General features: G+C 42.8%; 1 protein-coding gene across 1 annotated transcript in view; it reads left to right on the top strand.

The window, feature by feature from the left end:
* The first annotated feature begins 3,729 nt into the window (after window positions 1–3,729).
* BEST1 (bestrophin 1) overlaps window positions 3,730–9,570 on the top strand; it is a 32,617-nt gene continuing 26,776 nt past the window's right edge. The window contains exon 1 of the mRNA XM_063438516.1: window positions 3,730–3,793. The gene's annotated coding sequence lies outside the window, so the exon portion shown is untranslated. The remainder of the gene's footprint in view (window positions 3,794–9,570) is intronic.

The following is a 9,570-nucleotide window of genomic DNA, read 5'->3' as shown; positions in this document are numbered from 1 at the left end:
GTGTAATATCCTGGGAACGATATATTGAGATTATATGAAACTTACTTTGATAAAAGCTATATTCCTAATAACTATTAATTACTTTTTCTTATTTGATATATGAACCAAATAGCGCGGAGAATGTAAATTCTGGGCTGATTGACCCAAAGTTCGTTTTTGTTTGAATTGTTTTCATTCTGTTGCTGAATGACAGCAATAGCAAGCATGGTTTAACCCCTTAAGGACACATGACATGTGTGACATGTCATGATTCCCTTTTATTCCAGAAGTTTGGTCCTTAAGGGTTTAAGCAATAATCGTCAGGGCATGTGAGAAAACAGCATTATTTAAACCTTAGAGATGCTTGAGTAGACACATGGAGAGCCAGCTTGTTATGCATGAGTAGACACCGAGATAATAACAGGTTAAATCTATGAGAAAAAACATGAATAAAGTTTACCACCCCAGGAAGTCAATATTAGTCATTGTTATTGGGATAACTCTCTCCTATTGACACCTGGCTAATGACTATCATCATCACCTACTCATGGTACACATTGACATGGCACACATTTTTTTTTCAAATTGGGATAAAACTCATGGCATATGTAACTATGTATGAACAACGTATGACACATTTTTTAAAAAATATTTTGTGATGTATTTGTGCAATGCGTATGTCAATTTACTTCAGTTTGGTTGTAAAGAAGAATTAATTAACTTTAATTTTGACAGTTGGAAAATTAAGAGGTAAACCTTTCTGGTCCTTTCATCTGTCATGGCACAATTAACCCATTTTCCCTACCTTGACTATTAAAGGAGAGTGATTCGATTTACCCACACTGCCTTAATTCTTCCTTAACTGGAAATTCTGAAGGGACTTTATCTTTTATACTCTACCATTCAATCCTGTAACCCAAACTGTATCCCCATGTGTACTGTTACTGATATAACGTAACTCATATAGAGGGATGGATGAATGGATTGGTGGGGGGATGGATAGATAAATTAGGTGGATGGATGGATGAATGGATGATTACATTATATGGATTGATGGGTAGAATGGATGGATGGGTAGGTGGATTAAATGGAGGGATAAATGGATGGATGGAGGGATGGATGAATGGACAGATGTATGGATGGATTGATGGGTGGATAGATGGATGGATGGGTGGATTGGATGGATGTATGGATGAAGGGCTAAATGGATGGAGGGATGGATGACTGGACAGATGGATAAATGGATGGAGGGATGGATGAATGGACAGATGGATAAATGGATGGATGGATGGGTGGATTGGATGGATGGATGGATGGGTGGAGGGATAAATGGATGGAGAGATGTATAAATGGATGGATAGATGGGTGGACATGTGGACAGATGGATAATGATTGTGTACCTGGGGTAGACAGGTGAATTTGGTTAGAGTACCTCAAGCTTTTTTTACCAGGTGACAACACCTTTACTCTCTGTGATCAGGGAAGATATCTCTAATCTCTCTCCCACCCCTACAAATACTTCCCCCAAACATGTGTTCTATGCTCATTTGCACTAGTTATACCAGAGAAGGTTTTTGCTCTGCTTAGTTCTCCAGCCCCACCACTTGTTCCTTCAATCCTATTCCCTCACATCTCACTCACGCCTTGTCTTTCTCTTTTGCTTTTCCACTCATTAAAATATTAAAACTCTCCCTCTCCTTTGATATATTTCCTACACTCGTCAATTCAGTTCTAAAAAAGCCCAACCTTGAGCGTAACTCCCCATCCAACTACCGCCCTATCTCGCTCCTACCATTTGAGGGAGAGTTGTGTATGCTAGATTGACCGACTTCCTTGAATCCAACTCTCTGTTTGACCCACTTAAGTCTGGATTCCTTGCTCGTCACTCTGTCGAAAAGGCCCTGACCAAAGTATCCAATTATTTATTTGCTGCTAAATCCAGTCGTCACTACTCTCTTCTTATTCTCCTTGCCCTTTCTGATGCTTTCGACACTGTTGATCATCAACAACTTCCATCCTCAATAATCTCAGTTTATGAGACTCTACTTTTTCCAGGTTCTCCTCCTACCTCTCCCAGCTCTCTTTCAGTGTTTCGTTTTCTGGCTCTTCCTATCCTCTGCAATCTCTCTCTGTGGCTTTCCTCAAGGGTTTGTCCTTGATCCCCTACTGTTCACAATCTATACTGCCTCCCTTGGTAAACTCATCAGTTCATTTGGCTCCCAATATCACTTCTATGAGAATGACACACAAATCCATCCGTCCTCTCCTGATCACTCGCTGTCCATCTTGACTGCCTCTTTGCTATTTCTAACTAGATGGCTACCCACTTCTTTAAACTCAACCTGTCCAAAACAGAGCATCTAATTTCTCCTACCTCAAGTATATCTAACACTGTGTCTGTCTCCCTCTCAGTGGTCTTACATGTTCCCAACTTCTCCCATTACAGTCTACAATGAATGTGGGGTCAAGATTAATCTTTCTGTCCCCCGCACATTCCACACCTCTCCCCTAAGATATAGGGCTCAATTTTAAATTCTGGTACTTGCTTACAAGTCTCTACATAATGCTGCTCCGACCTACCTATCCTCACTGATACACAAGTATGTCCCGACCAGGCCCCTACGCTCTGCCAAATATCGGCGTCAATCCTCCATTTGAACACCCACCTCTGACTCCCACCTTCAAGACTTCTCTAGTGCAGCATCGTTTCTGTGGAAGTAACCCTTCATTGTAAACTATTCTAGTAACCTACTTTTTCTCCTGCATGAAATACATCCTATCCTTACCTCTCGTGTCACTTTACCCCACTTACTCTAGAATGTAAGCTCATTGAGCAGGGCCCTCTACACCCTCTGTTCCTGTGTTTCCAACTTGTCTGGTTACAAAAACGTGTCTGTTAGTCCACCCACTGTACAGCACTGTGGAATCTGTTGCTGCTATAGAAAATAATAATAATAATACTGAAAGTTTAGAGGAACACGGCCCTTCTTATTCTGTATTACCTTCATGGCCCTCCATATACAGTAAGTCCACTGGATTACAGCCCTCCTTATACTGTAAATCTATTGGGGGAAAAGTCCATCTTTATTCTGTATGTCTATTCTGTAATACCACTTGAGCATTTCCAAGGTCCATACCTGGTCTAGTTTCAGTGGGCAGAACACATGTCCTTATTTCTGAGAGGGGAATTATAAAGGGACCAGCAAGGGGGTCGGTTTTACAGATCATAATGTTCCTTCATTTGAAGCTCAAGGTAAAAGTGTTGGAAATTAAACGTGTTGCCTTTGGATGGGTTTCCCATAAATGTCATTTGTCATTTTCGTTCATTGTTTACTAACTCTAGGATTTTGTACGTACCAAGTATCAACAAATGCTATAAATAAAACTACTCATCCTTGAGAACATTAGTCCATATCAATAATATGGACTCCGTTAGGAATAGATGTATTATGTACAAGTGACACATTATTGTGGTTACTCTATGACACAAACCCCTATTCATCACACTATGAAGTTGTTAGTACAGTTTCTATTAATCTCAAAGAAAATCCAAACAGGAAAAGATTTAAAGAGCAAACAGTTTACGTTTCAGCAGGGGGATTGGTGCCAGGACGTGCGCACGCTAAGCCCACGGCTGTTCACAGGTTCCTGGGAGGGGGAGAGAAATTAGAGGAACAACAAAGAATATACTGTGAGGGAATTATGGGATCATAGGAGCAGAGGAGGGAATAGCTCATTTCCACAAAAGAACTCAAGGGGTGAAGACAAAAAGAGAATGGAACCAGAGCTGGAATGGGACTAGCATCTTAGATATGTGAGTACCTTTACCGCTTATTACAGAAGCAATGTATTACACTGAGTCCCCTAATGGAAGGCAGACATTTTGACTGGACCATATTAGATACATACCTCTCTTCTCATCCTAACCTAAACAACACAATAAAAAGTCTTATCTGAAAATCACAGCCAAAGCCAACACATTTTTTGGTTGGCACGCTTATTGAGTGCTTGTTAATCGGTTTGTACTCAGATAGAGAAATCAAACCAATTTTTATTCTACCAAATAAACCGACACAAAACTCTTACCTAGTGCAAGTCAGACATGTTCCATTCCAGTTAGAGAATGCAGAACAAGTAGAGACGTTATAATACACACAAGCAACCGACATTATATTGCTCAGCTGTCTTATAAAAGTTTGTTTTGTTTTCTATCCAATTACCCGTAAGAGCAACGTTTCCTACCAAATCTAATAACTTCTTAATTGGGACGGAGAGTAAGGAGAGAGTGTTCATTAATGCACCTCGCTTCTTGCAATACACACACATCAGGGTCCTTCCATTCCATATACTTCAAATATCCAGGATAAAGAATGATATAAGCGTTTTCATGTGTAAAACATGTTCAGGGCCACAAGTCCTAAAATGGATTCCTAGAAAAACCTTCTGGGCTTTGTGTTTGGGATAAATGGGGAACCATGAAAGTATGAGATATTTAGATAATGGGATGTTTCTACCGATAGTTGTACTTGGTAAATCCTAATGTTTTTGTATAAGGAAATGGTGTGGTGTATGTGTCTAGTGTCTACTAGGAAGGCACATGGGTGATATTAGTTTATGAAAGAGATCAAATGCGCACCAAAACTACTTTAGTTTAATGAAGCGGTTTTGGTGCATAGATCATATCCCTGCAGTATCACTGCTCAATTCTCTGCCATTTAGGAGTTAAATCAGTTGTGTTCCCTTTTTTTTTATTTTTCTTTTTATGCAGCCATAGACACACCTCACTGGGCTGTGAAAAACACAGAAAAACATAATAACTTTCAAACAGATCTTACAACACACCATGTTTATTTTAGAAGTTATTATCTCTGTTGACTGAAGCACCATGACCGCTTCAGTGATTTGAAATTATTATGGTGCCTACAGTCTGCGCATGCAGCATTTCATTATGAAACACGGGGCATAGGGAGTTTTGTAACTTCTTGCTTCAGATGATGCCTTCACATACATGGATAGGAGAAAGAGGTAAGAACACACGTGCTAAGAATGTTATTATTTGTGCTAGAGTGCAAGAGCAAGTTTGTGAACCGTTCTAGATAGTATCAGTACATTAATTGCAATAATTTCACCCAAAATATTATCTAATATGTCTTCAAAATAGATATAAACAACATGATTAAATAAATAAAAATGTAATTATGTTTTATAAGTCTCCATTAAACTATTTCATACTATTGGTATGTCCATATCTTGTAGTAATAAAGTCTTCAACCAAATGTTTCCAGTACCTGTTAATAAATCCGTGCTGACAACATTACTGTGATCTGTTCTCACTGTGTTGCATGAACTGCTCTCTTCCCTCCAACTGACACTATTTCAGCTGGGGTTTGGCCAAGTCTTCTCTCCAACCAACACTATTTCAGCTGGGGTTTGGCCAAGTCTTCCCTCCAACCAACACTATTTCAGCTGGGGTTTGTCCAAGTCTTCTCCCCAACCAACACTATTTCAGCTGGGGTTTGGCCAAGTCTTCCCTCCAACCAACACTATTTCAGCCAGGGTTTGACCAAGTCTTCTCTCCAACCAAAACTATTTCAGCTGAGGTTTGGCCAAGTCTTCCCTCCAACCAACACTATTTCAGCTGGAGTTTGGCCAAGTCTTCCCTCCAACCGACACTATTTCAGCTGGGGTTTCTCCAAGTCTTTGATTCATTGTTCATGTTTGTGATGAGGTTCTTTTTTGGATTCAGCATTCCATTTCCCCTTATGGTGGAGCAATGAACATTAGCCAATGCAAGGAACACCTGAAGATCCTTTGGATAGTGGTTTTTGACATCCTGGAGTACTGATTTTAGTTTGATTACCACTCCTAGTCCCTTCACCTGGATTATATGGAGTCCAGAGTACATGGCCGGTGCAAGGATTTTTGCCGCCCTAAGCAAAAAAAATAATTTGCCGCCATATTTGTTCCACCCACTCATGCAGACTTACATACAATGACCTATACACACACACGCTGACCCATACAGACACACACACTGACCCACACACATACGCTCACACTGACCCCCCTCCACACACACACTGACCCATGCAGACACACACTGACGTATAAAGACACACACATTGACTCATGCAGACACACACTGACCCATGCAGACACATGTTGACCTATACACACAGAGACCCATACACACACAGAGAGCCATACAAACAAACAGACCCATACATACACACACACTGACCCATGCAGACACACACTGACACATACACACACACACTGACTCATGCAGACACACAGAGACCCATTCACACACCTATACATACATACATACATACACACACAGACCTATACATACACACACACAGTCCCATACATACACACGCAGTCCCACACATACACACACACAAACCCAAGCAGACTGACATACACAAGCATATTGATTGAAACATACTCACACACATTCTATGAAACACACTGCGCATTCTATCTTACCTTCATTGCACTTTGCTCTTCATTCCTGTCTTCTTTACTGCACCCGGCGGCCGACACATTTTTCCCAAGCCCCATTTCCTGTTTTTCTCCCTCCCCCTTGTCCCCACATACAGGGCAAGGGGCGGGAGCAAGTGAATGACGCGCCCTTGCGCTGTCGAGCTGCTTGACTGGGAGAGGGGTCCTGACTTAGCAGGCTGTGGTAAATGCTGGACCGACGTTCTGCTGGGCGCTAGTCTACAATTAAGTGCTCCTTAGCGCCCGGTAACGGCACTTATAAAGCCACTGCTGGCGTCACCCCTAAGTAGGTGCCCTAGGCGGCTGCCTACTTAGGGTATAGGACACGCCGGCCCTGCCAGAGTCTATAGTAAAGATTTTCCAGCCTCATGGGCACTAACACTACCAGGGCTATTTAGTCATACTCATATATTTATTTGGCTACGGTAGTCTTAAACTTGAAATTCACACTGAATTCTTAACTTTCTATTGGATCTAGTAACATCGGATAGCACATGAATAGCTATGACCAAAAGTGGACCTTCCTTCAAGGGACAATCCAAGTGCCATAATGTCAGGATCGGGACAGGGATCCAACACGCAGAGTACAAAGAGTGGAAAGGTACGTATACCGGGCCTTAGAATGGCCGGACTAACGTACCGAGAGTAAAGAATAGTCAGAGACAAGCCGAGGTCGAGGGAACGAGAAGACAGATAAGCGTGAGACAAGCCGGGTCAAGGGATAACAGAGAAACAGGGTAGTACAACGAGCCGAGTCAAAACCAAAAGAGCAAACTAGAATACCAGAGCACTGAGTGACTAGACAAGCTAGAACCACGACAGGGCAATGAGCTGAAGTAAGGAGTAAGCTTAAATACCCTGGCTCTGGATGGAAATCACGCCTCTGACAAGTACCGATTGGATATCGGACACTTGAATGACAGATTGCTCGTGCTAGCGTCATGACGTCACGTATTGAGCGTCCTGCTAGAAAAGGACGTGGATTCCTCGCGGCCGGTGTTTAAGTGACTGGATGAACCGCGAGGAACGGAGGAAACAGCTCGCCTGGACGGATACACCACCAAGTCTCTACCTCCCTTAGAGGTAGAGGCCTCAGGTACCCTGACAGTACCCCCCCTCTCAGATACGCCCACCGGGCGGAATGAACCGGGGCGAGATGGGAAGCGGAGGTGAAATGCTCTGCGAAGGCGAGAAGCATGGACGTCCTCCTGAGGTACCCAACTCCTCTCCTCAGGACCATATCCCCTCCAGTTGACCAGATATTGCAATTTTCCCCTTGAAATTCTGGAGTCAATGATGGAGCTGACCTCGTACTCCTCCCGACCCTCCACCTGAACAGGACGAGGCGAGGGGACCTTAGAGGAGAATTTGTTGCAAATGAGGGGTTTCAACAAGGAGACATGAAAAGAGTTAGGAATGCGTAAGGCAGGTGGCAGAGCAAGGCGATACGCAACCGGATTGATACGAGTGAGAACCCTGTAAGGGCCTATGTAGCGAGGAGCAAATTTCATGGACGGAACTTTTAGGCGAATATTCTTAGTACTCAACCATACCCTATCCCCAGGAACAAAAACAGGAGCCGCTCTTCTATGTTTGTCAGCGTGTTTCTTGAACAGCGAGGAACTATGTAATAGAATTTGTCGAGTCTGATCCCATAATTTCTTCAGGTTGGCGACATGATCATCAACCGACGGTATCCCCTGAGAAGAGGAAACCGAAGGAAAAATCGAAGGATGAAAGCCATAGTTCATGAAGAAAGGGCTAGAGCGAGTTGAATCGCAAACAAGGTTATTGTGTGCGAACTCCGCCCAAGGAATCAGACCGACCCAATCGTCCTGGTGTTCGGAAACAAAGCAACGCAGATACTGTTCGATCTTTTGATTAGTACGTTCAGCAGCTCCGTTAGACTGAGGGTGATAGGCAGAGGAAAAGTTCAATTTGATGCCCATTTGAGAACAAAAGGATCTCCAGAAACGTGAGACAAATTGAGAACCTCTATCAGAAACAATCTCTGAAGGAATCCCATGTAGGCGAAAAACTTCTCTCGCAAAAATCTCCGCCAATTCAGGAGAAGTCGGAAGTTTAGGTAATGGCACGAAATGGGCCATCTTAGTAAACCTATCCACCACCGTGAGAATAACAGTCTGTCTTTTGGAAGCAGGCAAATCAACGATAAAGTCTATGGACAAACAGGACCAAGGTTTCTCAGGAATGTCCAAGGGGTGTAATAGGCCACATGGGGATGCATGAGGTAGTTTAGTCTTGGCACAAGTCTCACAAGCTGCGACGAACTCCTCAATATCCTTTCGAAGTGAAGGCCACCAGAAATCCTTGGATATCAGAGAGTATGTCTTGCGAATACCAGGATGTCCAGCTATTTTACTTTCATGAAAACATTGTAAGAGCTCCAGTTGAAGTTCAGGAGGAACAAAGTTTCTTCCCTCAGGAGTGTTTCCGGGAGCTAGATGTTGTGACTTCAAGATCTGGTCAAGTAGCGGAGAATGAATTTTGAGACTGGTATTAGCAATAATATTGCATTTGGGTACAATGGAAGACAAAAGTGGTTCAACTGAAGCAGAGGGTTCATATTGGCGAGATAGCGCATCGGCTTTAGAATTCTTTGACCCAGGTCTGTAAGTCAGAACGTAATTGAAATGGGTAAGAAACAACGACCAACGAGCCTGCCTGGAGGACAGACGCTTGGCCTCTCCGATATAGGACAAGTTCTTGTGGTCTGTCAGGATGGTAACAGGATGTAATGTACCTTCCAATAAATGTCTCCATTCTTTCAAAGCCTTGATAACCGCTAGTAATTCTCTGTCACCAATGTCATACCTGCTTTCAGTACCGGTCAATTTTTTAGAGAAAAATCCACATGGATGTAATGGTTTATCAACACCCAACCTTTGAGATAGAACAGCACCTAAACCAGTCTCTGATGCGTCTACCTCGAGCAAAAAAGGCAGAGAAGTGTCAGGGTGAACTAAAATTGGAGCGGAAGCGAAAAGCTCCTTGAGAGTCTTGAACGCAAGGAGAGCTTCAGTAGTCCAATTCTTAGTGTCAGCCCCCTGTTTGGTCATGTTA

Source organism: Pelobates fuscus, chromosome 12 (genome assembly GCF_036172605.1).
Source record: "Pelobates fuscus isolate aPelFus1 chromosome 12, aPelFus1.pri, whole genome shotgun sequence".
Taxonomy (NCBI): domain Eukaryota; kingdom Metazoa; phylum Chordata; class Amphibia; order Anura; family Pelobatidae; genus Pelobates; species Pelobates fuscus.
This window is presented reverse-complemented; position numbering and strand designations above follow the sequence as displayed.